The sequence below is a fragment of the Helicoverpa armigera genome, chromosome 29 (assembly GCF_030705265.1).
Source record: "Helicoverpa armigera isolate CAAS_96S chromosome 29, ASM3070526v1, whole genome shotgun sequence".
NCBI lineage: Eukaryota > Metazoa > Arthropoda > Insecta > Lepidoptera > Noctuidae > Helicoverpa > Helicoverpa armigera.
The window spans coordinates 1,110,731-1,125,801 of record NC_087148.1 but is presented as its reverse complement, the minus strand read 5'-3'; the positions used below and the strand labels follow the sequence as shown (position 1 = coordinate 1,125,801).

Sequence of the window (15,071 nt, the reverse complement as noted above, 5' to 3'; positions counted from 1 at the left end):
AAAAAAAGCGATTTTAGTAAAATTTGAAAACGTCATTTTAATTTCAAAAAAGTTACTTAATAGAAAACTATACGTACAAAGAGCTAAAATATAAAAAATATATTATTTAATATTTTTATGTTTAAATACATTACCTAAATAAAAAAATATTTTAAATGGTGAATATTAGCTTAACAAACCTCAGTCTAAAATTAAAAAAAAAAATGTATTTGTAAGTTGTGCCGAAATAATGTTGTGATAATAAGTAAGTACTTATATGAATTCTTTATGATTTGATTTATTTATTTAAATCAGGCATCAAGGCCCATAGCAAACACTATACATAAATATTATAACATTAAAAATAATATACTAATACATATTTTATATAAACAACTTAAAAACTAATGCACACGAAGTGTCGGCGTCGTGTTACGCTGCGAGGTGTCGCGTAGCCATCCTCGGAACCTCCGATAGACGACACCCTTCGGCCAAAACTCTTCCTTAAGGAATGTGTCGATGTGATGAGTTGGAACTCGCACCATAAACGAATTGAAGTTCGTATTGTGGCGCGACTCCAACTTCGCCACCCTCAAGGTCCAGTTGGTCTTGGATCGAACATACTCCACGATCTGCTCCACAGTCGTGGTGTGATGTAGACGGGACACGTACAGCTGCGTCGTTGGTACTGCAGGACGCAGCAGGATGTTGGGTCCAGTTTGTGCGGTACCGCACTGATTCCTACAAGGTGGCCTCTTTTTTCTCCTTTCTACCTTAATGAAGCCATCCTTGTCGCACGTGTCCTTCTTAGGACCAGTCTGTGGCTGTGATGTGCCACGGGTTTGTTTACCCCCTTTTGCTTTGGTCCGCTTTGATTGCGTCACAGCGGGCTTGTTGGTGGCTGCTACTACTGCGTAGGCGCGTTTGGGGGTCGATGTTCCTACGCAAGGTTCGGCCACAGGTGTTGACACAGCAGCGGCGGCGGCGGCGGGGCGGGGTGCGTCGTCAGCGACATCGGCAATCGGTGACGCACTCGAATTCGCCGACTCGAAACTGATGACGGACGCATTTTGCGCCCCGCGACGAGTGTTCACATTCAATATATCTAATGACCCACTTAAAGAAACAGCGTTGCGCAACAACGCCACTTCACCACGCAGGTCACTGATGGTTACCTGTGACGCTTCCATCTTGGACTTCATGTCTTCCAGGCTTGCCTTAAGACACGTTATGTCTTTCAACAGCCTGGTGACGTCGACGTGATCAAACGTGACGGGAGGCAGCTTATGCAAGTCCTTCGCCACGAATTCAGGCACGTCATCAGGATCCGTCCTCTTCAGCAGGGAGATGATGTCCTGCAGGCTCTTGTCGCCACCGTCCCTTCGGCGGGATGGCATCTGCTCGAGCTGTCCGAGCGACTTGTAGAGCAGCAGCTTTGCACTGCAAACCTCCTCCTCTTTGTAGGCTGATCTGCAGATCTGCACGATGCTGACCTCATCCATGTAATCGATAGCATGATTAATGAATGCCAACACTTCGTTGGCGATGAGCGGTTTAGAACTCATCGCGACTAAGACGGGCAGCGGCTATTGCCGCGCAAAACGCGAATATAATATTCGTACTGTGCAGCGAAAACGCGACCGTTCTCGAGCGCGCATCGCACTGCACTGGATCCAGGATTATGCTAGATCCTTATTAAAACTTACCAGGATTTCCTGAAAATGAAGATTGTCATTAGAATAACGTTCTTGTTAGTATAATTCTACAATTAATTAATTAATAATAATAATGGCGTAAAGGCCGATTTGGACTACGGCAGCTGTTCTCATATACCTAAGGAGATTAGCCAGCAGCGCAAGACATATTATAGTGCACGCACATTTGTTTGGACACAGGTGCACTCTCTATTCCTTCACTCTCATAGCGCGATGGGACGACAATCCGACACCACCGGAGAGAGATCACAAGCACCACCGACATTAACGTGCAATAATAACACCACTGTGGTTGAATATTTAATTTTAACACATTTTACAGGCATATTAAATGGTCGCTTGAATACTTACAATTTTCTAAAAAATAAAATTTCAGGTTTAAATAATGACATTTTATTTAAGTAAATGTGGATATGGTATAAAAAATACAAAATAAGGTCTAGTTTCACTGGTTGCTGATAAAGTGTCAGTTAGTTTTCTGGTAGTTAACGATACCTTTCTAATGATATATCATACGTTAGGTTAGGTACTGTTGGAGCGAGTACCAAATCCCATACAAATAGTGTCCATTGTCCTTTCCTTAGAAAGAAGTTAGGTGATGTCAAAGTTTCTATACAAAGATACAAAGTAATTATAATTAGATAATTGTCGGTAACCAACTTACCCCTTTCTGTTAACAAAAGGCAAAAAATATATTTAATTCAGTCAACATAATGTATTATTAAAAAAACACGAAATATATCACGGCGTAAGCAAAGTTGAGTGGAGAAGCCATAACGCAGGTATAATCATCGGCAAGGATATTGAGCCCTGACCTTCAGCTGCGCAGAAGTGATTTATTGGTTTATTGCCTTAAGTGTACAGTACGTAAAGCGATCCCCATTCCCCACTCTTCCGCCGAAAGCTCATTATCCGTACCGATAACTATAGGTCAGGCGCCTTTTTTTACGTCAAATAGGTACGGTGGAAAACCTAAACGATTAGTTACAACGGAACTAACGAAGCGTTCGGGTTCTTTAAGACATCTGTCAATTTTAAATAAATATTTAAAAAATTATCGGGTCCAAGGAATCCAAGGGAGAAGACATGTTCCTCGTTCCCCGCATAACCGAATTCTAACGCGCTGTGTACTTTCTTAGATCTTCCGTTATGGCACCTCCGCTAGTCATTTTGTTCTCCGTGAGATAATTATAAGGATTCAGTCCTACATACCCCAATCTGTGAACAAGAAAAAATATATAAGTATTCTGAATATTAATTACAAAATAAAACTTGACTCTTTTTTTGTTTCCACCACAGAGTAAAAATGGCATTTTATTGAGGGTTTTCCATAGACATAATATTAGTAAACAGGACTGCGCATATAAACCCAAAAAACGAGCCGAGTGAAATAGTTAGTACGGAGGCTGTCTGTCCCTTTCTAATAGGGTGACTATGAGATTAAGCTATGTGAGACAAATCCGAATTTGCTAAGAATATTAAACACAGATTAGTATTGAAGTTTTAACTTAGGCAGTTTGTGACCTTAAGATACTAATAAAGGCTTTTAATAATTAGCGGAAATTAGCAGTATAAAAGCAGGAAGATTCGAAGTGAAGACTGTTTTTTTTGTATTTCTACTTCATATATAGACTGCTGAGCCATTTATGTCGCCTTTCTTCATTTTTTGGGAAGCTATAACAATAGTACAACAGTTTTAAAATCCATCAGCCATATTTTGACTCGTTACAAGAATTCATGGGCACCCTAGTTGTTTGGTTTACGAAAATGTTATTATTAGCTAACCTGTGGAACGATATATTGCAACCACCATAGGATTCACTTTTGCAAGTAGAAACGCAACACTTTTTCACCATTTTAATGGTTTAAATTGATTTAATACAAAAAAATATAAACAAAATTTTAAATGCTGATTACGCGCCAAGAATGTTCAGGGTTACCGCTAGAAAATAAAAAAAAAAGCAAAATAAAAATTTATGTTGTTTATGTTTTAATAATAAATACGAATAAATTAATGCGATTGTTTTTAATTTGTTGACTTACAATTGTTAAAATAAGATAAAAATATAAGTGATTCAATTGTTTTTTGGGAAGACAAAACTTTTGATCACAACATTTTTTTATGCTGGCAAGGTGTTAGAAAGAGACAAACAGCCTCCGTTCGAACTATCCCTCTCGGCTCGGATTTGCCTCTGTGTATTATGCAACCAATTTAGTACCTTATTGCGTTAGAATAGAGTTCATTTTCGTAAATATATATTTTGAGCGTGCGCAATCTTGTTTACTTATATTATATCTATGGGGTTTTCTCTAATTTTTCTGCCACGGGGTGGCGCCACGTATGCGTCTGGTCCAAACAGCTGTCAAATAGTATGGAATTGTAGGGTCCAAACTAATTGTTTATTGAAATTCTGTTATATTGGAAGTGTTATTGATTTTATTATGGACTACGGTTGGAATAAGTTTTCCGAACTAAAAATTGAGCTTAGAAAGAGGGGTGCAAAAGTCACTGGTACTAAGGAAAAGCGCGTTGAACGGCAGATAACGCAACGTACTAGAATTTGTTTACACAATATGATTTAGTTTTTTTATCTACTCAACTGTAATTGTAAAACACTAATGCAGTGCTTTAATTATACAATAAAAATCACTAAAATCGTTCACGGTTCATAGTAAAGATAAGCACTTTGACGGGTACTTGGACCTGACGCCTCGGTGCTGCCACCTCGTGGACGCCATTTTAGAAAACCCTCATTTAGTAAAAAACAATAAGATGCTCCCTAGACTGTCAATATAATTGCGTAATAATATCATCGACTAAAATATTGTGCAATTAAAGTTTTGTTTGCTAAAAATAATTTCGCAATCCTTATTATAACTCTAACGTGTAATTTGCACAATATCGTTAAATGTGTAATTATATTGTATGTCTAGGAACCGCCTCATAACTATTATTATGGCGTATACAGACTTTTTAGATCGTATTCTATGAAGAAACGATCAGTTTTGCAATTTTTATAATAAGTTAGTATACGCAGTTATATATTACTTACAGCCAGTTTCTTCATCAAAAGTTAAAGCCAAAGTAAAAGTCAAAGTAATGTCTAAAATAAAAGTAACGGTTAAATTCAATTTTTCTACGAATTTTGCTGTTACTTTAGCCTTGAAAAAACGAATTTGACCTTAACTTTTACTTTAGACATTACTTTAACTTTAACTTTTGATGAAGAAACTGGCCGTTAGTAGGTACTTTATTATGACCCTTTAAACTATAAAGCCTCAAGCAGCCCGTACAGAAAAAAATAAAATAACACCTACATCATTTCTTATTTTAATTCACGAGGGATGGGAGTGTGGAGAGTATATGCATAAGCAAGTATATAAGTTAGTACATTCTTGTATTTCCTTGCTGATAAGGCTCGTATTCATGCTAATAGAGCGCACCTTAGTAGATTGGCCTCCATGAGGCCTATCTAATGGTGACCATCTACGTATGTACTAGACAAATGAAAAGTAAAAGAGAAACTCCGACGTAAAAAACGTGCGTCCTGATTAAAAGGATGGAAAAAAGCATGAGGCTGTGTGGGGCTGCCTTTACCAAGGACTAAGAATATTGTTGCGGTGGTTTCTACTGGATTCCAATCTTTGAACAACAAAAACGCAGTCACTTTTTACGACACAAATGACTCTCTTAGCTAAGGTCGTGTGTCTGATATTGTTATGTATAAAAACACGACACATGTTTTTAAGTCTCCAAATAAACTAAAGTTTAAAAAGTCTGTGTTTGCAAAACTGGCTCGGTGGAAAATCAAATCTGCTTTTTAATTTTGTAGAAGGTAGGTATTGACTCCAGTCATTCAAACTGGAGTCCTTCCTTCTTGACTCGTTCTTAGTCTATGATCTGTATCTGTCAATTTTTTTTTCTATTTGCGTTCGCGCGAATTTGAAAACTTGAAGTTGTGATGTTTATTTTTAGTTTAAGTTTTTTTGTTTTATAATATTATAGTCGTAATTTGTTAATAAACACTTAATAAAGCGAGTTACGTTATTCCCTACATATTTGATAAGTGTATTCGGAAGCAGAGAAATCTCTTTGTGAGATTAAAAATTACCATTTTGAAAATCGAACAGTTTTTTCCAATGACGCCGATGTTCATTTGTTTTATAATTTGCAAAATTAGCTAATTTACGACTGTGAAAAGTGTTGCTGTTCCGTAAAGTATAATTTTATAGTGCAACGATATTATTTTATACTCATTCCATTACTTTAATTCCAATATCGTACTCTTTTCTCATGATTTGCTGCTAAAACAGAAGACGCCTGAAATCTTTTGTGGTAAGTTTCAAAAGTTAATATCCTCACGTAGGTACACATAACTCGCTTCCCTTTTACGTGACTTACCTACAATAAACGAGTTAACACAAAAACAAACAACAATCTTTGATGTTTACCTATTCATGTTTTATCTAGTTTTAAGTTAATTTGCTGAGCCCAAGCTGAGCCCTAACATGGTAATATAGGTATACCTAGGAAAAGGATGCATTCGTGTAACTGTCTCTATACATTTTGCAATAAATAAATAGAATATTCATGTCAAATATGATTGTAATGAACTGCCCTTTGCCCCTAAGACATACTGACCCTTTATTTATTACATTCACTTTAAACTTGCTTCTAATTTGCAAAGCCAGTGTGTAAAATGATATTTTTTCCATTTCAGTCTACGCTGATGCAGCTGAGTACCTACTAGGGTTGGACAAAAAGCAACTTTATAACCGGAGAAACCAAAAAATGTGAGAGAAGGTAAGTCTAGTCAAACCATATTAACCATATTAAGCAAGGCGAAGATAAAAAGTAATTTACTTAAAAGTAGACTGATCATCCGCACCTTTTGAAGGTCAACTTTACTACTCAAATCAAATCATTTATTTCATTTAGGCCTTTACAAGCACTTATGAATGGCAAAAATTATAAATAAGGTTGATTCTAGTTGCTCATTCCAAAAGTAGCTTCCTATGGAGAAGAACGGGCAAGAAACTCCATGGTTACCCTTTCTAAAACATAATGGGTATTACATTTGGTATGTACTGTAAAAGACGGATGAAAATGTCCACCCTTCACAACTTCCTACATGTTTTTGCTGGGAAGACGAAATGGTGGAACAAACTTCACATCAACGCAATTTATTTATAATACTTTTTGCACAATCAGTACAATGGCGGACTTAACGCCTTAGGCGTTTTCTCCCAGTCTACCTTTGGGTGGTGGGGAAATAGCAGTGGTAGGTGCAGTATTTAATATAGTCTACATGAGAAGAAAAAAAATATATAGAATATATGGATAATACGAATAATTCAAGATTCAAGAACCGGTTCTATACAAAATTACTTAAGAAAGAAACTTATTCAGACTTTAGACTGAGATAAATTCACTGATTTAGAAGGTAACTAAGAACTAACCTCCCCAACTCAGAGACATTTAATGATTACTTAAGTCACTGCCTAGTGACGGAATGTCATACAAATCCTTCACTAAGAAATGGCTTAAGTAATCATTAAATGTGTCTGAGTGGTAAATTTTGTTTTTGTGTAACTTTTTAATCAGATAATGAACTTTGAACAAGTTAAGAGTCTGTATGCGCCATATTAAAGCAACTTTTTAAATTGTTAATCTGATTTCTGATTAATGGACTTAAAAATGTTGGTGAGGTTCTTTATACATTAGTTTTCCTGCTTATTTTTTAACTGTAGAATGCTGTAACTGCATGAAACTTACTTCATACTGTAAGAAAACAAAACATTAAATATCTTTCATTTGCTAAAGGTTTAAAATTCTTAGGTTTTTTATTTTAAGGCCTTTTTAACTCTACATAATGCTAGTTTCTAATACAGGGCGCTCTTAGGAAAATTACGATAAGTATATAAGAGCCTTCTTATAAGGCTATTTACTCACTATTAGCTATTGAAAAAATTAAAACAATATAAATTATTATGTAAGAACTGCTCATACATTTCAAATAACAAAAATATAGTGTTATTGGATATAAATAAAGTTTTATTACCGTGCTCTACAAGAAAAAAACAGAGTTATTTTAGGTGTTTATTATCATTAAAAAAATAAAATTGGTAAGTATTAAGTTTTTATCTTAAACTTACTGAATCCTAAAAAACAAGTTTGATTTCATTAGTGTTTGTTAATCTATTATTACAAAATGTATTTCCAAAAGTGATTTCTAAAGTACTCACAATAATCTTAAATGAGAAAAAAAGATAAACTTAATGAAGTTTTTTTTTGTTAAATATTTATTTTTACAAGATTTTTTAAAAGTAGGTATACTTACTGGATTCTGAAATTAAATACAATATTTGTATTACTAGTCTCTATTCACTAAAAATATAATTAAGTACTATATTTTTTAATTTATTCTTTATTGCACACTTAACAATGCATATAAAAAGAATAAAGACAGTTTATGTACAATGGCGAGCTTAACCCAGAATTGGGTTCTCTTACAGCCAACCTTAAAACCATAGAGAGATTTGATAGTGGTAGGGTAGAACAAAAAGTGCACTATATAATTAAAATTATTACATATCATAATTGCTATATAATAGAAGGTGTTGATTTGCATTTGTGCCATAGTTCAGGAGGAGGTCATAAAATACGTAAATAATCGATTGGAATTACAGTGGACGGGAAATAGCTAATATGTACTGCTTTTTTTGTCATTGTAATGTCGTAGTATTTCAGAAGTAATCCAATTTTATGAATGAAAGTTATGAATAATCGTTGCGTATGCTTTGTGTTTGCGTTTGTGTGAGGGCGCAGCACGGTTTTAAGGCCAGTAATACATGCGTCAAGTTCATATACGGCTAGATGACATTGACGGAATTCCGAAAAAAAAAAAATTACGTACCAATTTTCTTATTGATTTGGGTCGAGAATCATTAGCATAATTACGTCCTTGACTATGGCACGGATGCAAATCAACAGCTTGTATAATTTACAACAATACTTACGCCCTAAATCTGAAATACGAAAAATAAATAACCATTTCAGTAATATAGGCAGTAGTTTTAAAATATGTAGGTAATTTCATTAACAAAAACTATTGAAAATCTCACCATCAAATGTAGTTGTGTTTCAATATGGAAAAAAGATAAAAAAATTGCGTTAGTATAGTAATCATTTAAAATTATTTAAAAAATTCAATATATTTTTGCAAGTATTTTTTCCTTACATATCGGTCCTGGAAAAATAATATTGTGTATTATTAAAAAAATATATAGGTACATACCTACTCAAAGTCAAAGTATTATACAGGGTGTGTCGTACCTAATCACATTAAATCCTATCACATGTACTTTTAATATTCTATGGCGAATTGGAAAAATATTAACCTAATCCATTCAGTGGTTAAGCCACAGGAGTCATTTTTCGTTTTTATAATTTACAACATCATATATGTAGGTAAAGCAGAGATAAAGTTAGGAGTATCGAATGTTTTGACCAGTTGACAGGTGTCAGTTTTCAGTTGTAATCACTGATTCTTATATGGTGTTCTAAGTTTTGCACATTTTTATTCTATTTACTTTGTTTGAAAATATTTATTTTTAATTTTTACGTATTTTACTTCTTTTTCTTTGTGCTAATCGTAATTTTAATGTGATTGTAGGTACGACATGTGCATCCGATATATCATGGCTATCGAAATAAAAATTAAACGAAAAGCATATTCATTAAAACGAATAAATTGTAGTAACTTACAGTTGCCTGTTGATATTAAACATTTTGTATAAGTAAGATTTGAAAAAAAGGAAATAAAAATAAATATATTATGGTCTGAGGATGTTGTACAAAAAAACTTACCGCGTGCTAAATAAAACATAAGTTAAATTAGTGTCATGTTATAAAAAAACGGCCAAGTGCGAGTCGGACTCCCGCACGAAGGGTTTCGTACTATTATTTATAAAACGTTCCATAATTATAATACAGTTGCCGCTATCGATATTGAGCAAAAATGAGCGAAACAATCATGTTTTTTGTATGGGAGCCCCCCAAAATATTTATTCTATTCTACTTTTTAGTATTTGTTGTTATAGCGGCAAAAGAAATACATCATCTGTGAAAATTTCAGCTCTCTAACTATCACGGTTCATGAGATACAGCCTGGTGACAGACGGACGGACAGATGAGCGAAAACAATAGGGTCCCGTTTTACCCTTTGGGTACGGAACCTTAAAAACGGCTAAGTGCGAGTTGGAGCACAAACCGACCAAATAGAACAATAGGTATGTCGACATTGCTGAAAATATTCAATGTAATTAGTCCGCATTTTACATAATAAAATAATATTAGGCATGTATTTTTTATTTTAACAAAACATCTAAAATATAATCACAATGTAATCTAATGATAGATAAATTAAAACAAAATGCAACAAAGATTGAGAATGACGGTTTGTAACGTCACGTCCATGTAAAATTTTGTAGGCACTTGAAGTGGCGTTATACAAAATTCAGTTGTGTTATTGATTTCTGAATTTAATTCGTTGTTATTGATTTCTGACACTTACGCGAATATTAGACATTTAAACAAAACTACTTTTACGGATTTTATCGCGGTCATATTAATATTATTTAATCCCGACGTTTCGGATCCTTTACAGCATCCGTGGTCACGGGCAGACTAAGGTGTTGGTCGTCTTGATATATTAGTTACAAACAGCTACCCTATGGGGATTAAATAATATTAATATAACCGCGATAAAATCCGTAAAAGTAGTTTTATTTAAATGTTCGTCGTTATTTATTTGCGAGAGAAAAGAAAAAATAAGTGTCCAATATTAAGGTTTATCTAAAAGACGGACTAGTTACATTCCTTGGTTCATCTATATGCGAGATTTTTTTCTTGTTTCAGTATCTGTTGTCTTGTTATAACGGCTTTAGGGGAAATATAATATATTATGAAAATGTCTTTAATAAACATAGCATTATTAAAATACCTCTGGCTGAAAATTTATAAATGTTAAGAACATTTTATTAAGTTTTAAAAAACTGCTAATAAGATCACAGAGAAATGTGAAATATTAAATTTTATGAAAAAAAAAACAGGATTGATAATTCTTAGTAATTTTTTTCTCTTTAAAAAATAATTAGACTTATTGGTAGATACTCACTGGTTCCTAAAAATAAAAAAAAAGGTTTATTTCTATTCTTTTCTTCAAAATTTCCTATAACATTGTCGTCATGATCTGACTCATGACTGAGATGAGACACCAAATTTTATGTAGTTTCTTTTGAACATCTTTGACAGTCGTTACGGGTAGTCAGAAGCCAATAGGTACCTAAATCTCACCTAGGGATAACCGGGTTGCCTGGGCACAGATGTACAGGGGACTATCTATAACTAGATTGAGGAGGTCAGATAGGCAGTCGCTCGAATCGAACACCCTCATACTTGACAAGTTGGTTCTTTACCCACTAGGCCACCACAACTTTATTATTAACTAGCTTCTGCCAGCGACTTCGTCCGCGTTAGATTCGGAGTTTGTGCAAAGAGATAAAGAAATAATCATCACCAGCTTTTCGAATTATCTAAATCTAGCATAGATTACCTAGCCTATTACTACTTAACTAGGGCTGCACACGCGACGGAAGCTTAAAAAATGGAGTAACTTCTCCCGTTCTCCCAACATTTCTCATCACTGCTCCTGTTGATCGTAGCGTGATGAAAAATATCCTAAAACCTGCCCAGGAGTATGAAGAATTTTTGTGCCAAGTTTCATTAAAATCCGTCAAGTAGTTTTTGTTTCCATAACGAACATACAGACAGACAGACAGACAAAAATTTTACTGATTGCATTTTTGGCATCAGTATCGATCACTAATAGATATTTTGGAAATATATTTAATGTACAGAATTGACTCTCTACAGATTTATTATAAGTATATAGATGACAGTTATATTAAAAAAAAATATTCGGTCTTCGGACAAAAATCACTTACTGCATCGGGCTGTAAGAAAACATATAAAGTTAACAGACTTTATTGCTAAAAAATATTCTTATACTTTTTTACTATTAAATCATTCAATCAAACTAAAAGATAGGTACTTACTGCGAGCTGTGATAAGATTTGTCTCACATTAATAATGTATTAGCATAAGATTAAAAAGTATTAATTATCACCACCACCACCACTTTTTTTGCGCACTGCTTAAAAAGTATCCTGTATAGTAAAGTGGATTAATTTTTGTTTATATGTTTCCGAAACTACTGAACCAATTTGAAAAAAAAATCACAGTTGGGTAGCTACGCTATCCCTGAGTAACACAGGCTATATTTTGACCGAGCACGAGAAGAAGTTCCCCAGGGATGTGAGTGCAACCGCGGGAAAACAGTGTATAATAATAGCCATCCATAGTTAGCAATAGTTTAGCACAGAACCGGGGATTGTCCTTGGGTACATTTCTATAGTGTTACAGTGATAATCGTCGGTTTTGTGCCACCATTTCGTTAAAGTTGTCTCAAAAGGGCTTTAGCGTGTTGGCTTCGGCCCCACGTTCGCCTCGCAAAAATCCGGGACTCTTTAGTCCTGAGGTCAGGAATGCCGTAGTAGGTATTTATAAATGCCGTACTCACCGTCACCTGAAATAAAAATATCTATTAAATTCGGTACATTATTTATTAACTAAATATGGTTGCAAAATGCCAACACTTCTGTGACAAGCTATTGATAGGTACAACATTTCAAATTGACTTCAAGATACTAACTAAATTCAATATTATATGCCTGTCAAGGCTAAATGATTGAACATTGTTACGAAAATAATTTTTCAATTGTTGCAAATAAAAAACAAGTAGCAGGTGCCTAAAATACATGTATCTCTTTGTCAAGAAGAACAAATCTAACATGGTAGTGTTATGGCTCGATTCTGCTAATTTAATAATGTATCAATTTGATATCAATTAATTTTAACCTTATCGGAAATTCTATTGCCAATAAAACACCTATCGTTTTTCAATTAAATTCCATTGTTTTGCCATTGGTCTACAGGGTAGCCTGCTCTACAATCGTAAATCAATTGCAGACAAAATTATTCATTATTGAATCACAAAAAAGGATAAAAACGTGCATACGCTTCGATCGTAATTGAATCTCAGTTGGATATCAATCGTATGTAGCTTAAGTAAAATTAGCAGAATTGAGCCCCAGGTCGTGAGATCATCTATTGCAATAGTAGTTTTTTTTATATTATATTCATATAGTATAATAATCATCTAGTATACATATATAGCCGGGTTGGTGCCGGATGAACCCGATCCCCAATGTCCGATTTATTTTATACCTATTGACAAAAATATTTTAATTAGATAGCAAAACATCCGTCATCCGAGCCTTTTCCGATCCGATTTATTTTATCCTGGTATTAACGCTACATAATTTATTTTGACAAAGATAATCAAAGTCCGTTTGAGGTCCCTCCGACGGGAACCTAGGATATAGGTTTCCCCCGGTACCAATCCGTGTAAGAAGGTCAAATCAATAAAAAAATAAGTACCAAGGCCCTCTCCACCTGTAGAAATAAAAAAAAGTTTTAAAACCAGTTCTTTAAACTTCATAAAGTAAAAAAAATATTCAAAATATTAATAAACTAACTAGCTTTCGCCCGCGGCTTCGCCTGCGTAGATTTTGGTTATATCGCGTTTCCACGAGAATTCTTCAAAAGTTCGGGATAAAAACTATCCTATGTTCTTTCTTAAGGTCAACTCTATCTTTGCACCAAATTTGATTAAAATCAGTTCAGTAGTTTAGACGTGAAAGCGTAACAGACAGACAGACAGAATTACTTTCGCTTCTTAATCATTTTAGTTCAACAAGGTAAAATCGAATTATTTAATACAAAAATACCAGTTCCTGAAAAAATAGGTACATAGATTATAAGTTTGTAATTTGTAAATGGGTAAGTACTGCACTTTTGTTTTAATTACTTGATTTATTTTGCTGGTACTAGCAAAGTAACATTACGGTATGATCAAATCTTATATTCATAAGGTATTTATTATTACTTATAATTAAAAATAGCTAATTGTGTTAAAATCGCTTACGCCCTAGGACACAGTTTTTTTTTGCACATTTTCAAGTATCTCTATAATAATCTTTAGAGGAGCATTATTTAATAATGCCGTGAAAAAAATTGCGGAAATTCCTCCGAAATAATTAGTATATTTTTTTTATATGGACAATAGCACTTACCGTCTGTTTTGTAAAGAAATATTGTGAGCGTTTAGTCATGCTATTTAAATAATTTTACCGACAGTGAAAACATTATTGTCACCAGCACAGACTGACTGCTAAGTAATAACTTAATTAGTCATAAAATCTTTCAAATTAATCAATAACTATCGGTTCTTTTGACAGAAATATCTGTAACCAATTTTATTGAAAAAAGCTATATACTCACTGTCTGAAAATCATAAAAAAAAATTTAGGTGAAGTTATCAAATAAGTAAATCTTATTTCATCAATACTAGTTATTAGATAAGTATGTAATAAAAAAAATTGAATTGGTACTTACTGGCTGTTAATTTAAAAAAATAAATCAATAAGATTTTTTTTTTGTTTTATGTTTGTAGAATAGGATTTTTATTTTGCAGATACCTATGGGTAGGATACAGGATTGCATTTTATTCAATGCGAAAACTTTGTCAGCTTGTAGTTAGATAAGTTTTATATATACGTAAATTTTTATTTTGGTGTGTTTTAGTACAAAAAATTGTTATTGATAACAAAAGATATTTATTTTGTAACCGAGCTCTGCGCGGCGTTAACGGGACACCCCAGTGCTGAGTGCCTAGTGCGAGTTTTGCAAGTTAATTTTTTCGATGCAAAGATTATCATACCATTGAATCACGTAGTACTTATCTCAGAATTGTGTATTTAATAAAGACTGTCATCAGTACTTGGTCGTATTACACTTGAGCTCACTTTTGCGAGTGTAATCATTATTAACACTCGCACACTAGGCACTCTGTTTACTGACGCGAACGTAGCTCGGCGCGCATAACAATAGTTGGTTCCCATATTTTGCTGATTTTAGGGCAGATAAAAATATGAAAAAAAAAATACAGATATGTTCTGATCCTGAACCACCAGTTATATTTTTTGCGCTCTGCTTAAAATTCATTCCTGTATAGTGTATACAAGGGCCTTAAAATATAATAAAGCTCTGCTAGATTTTACTATTCGGCATGCAAACATTAACATTATTGAAACTGTTGGCAAATAAAGGCTGAAATCGAGTTTTTCCATTTCAGTTTGAGGCAGCCAAGTTCAATTCTAGCCTGAACTATTTTTTGCGTAATTTTGTAACAC

At 33.9% G+C, this 15,071-nt stretch overlaps 1 protein-coding gene across 1 annotated transcript in view; it reads left to right on the top strand.

Annotated features, from left to right (window-relative positions):
- The first annotated feature begins 5,730 nt into the window (after positions 1–5,730).
- Positions 5,731–15,071, top strand: part of LOC110381395 (BLOC-1-related complex subunit 5) — a 69,553-nt gene continuing 60,212 nt past the window's right edge. The window contains exons 1-2 of the mRNA XM_064042546.1: positions 5,731–6,030; positions 6,416–6,498. The gene's annotated coding sequence lies outside the window, so the exon portion shown is untranslated. The remainder of the gene's footprint in view (positions 6,031–6,415; positions 6,499–15,071) is intronic.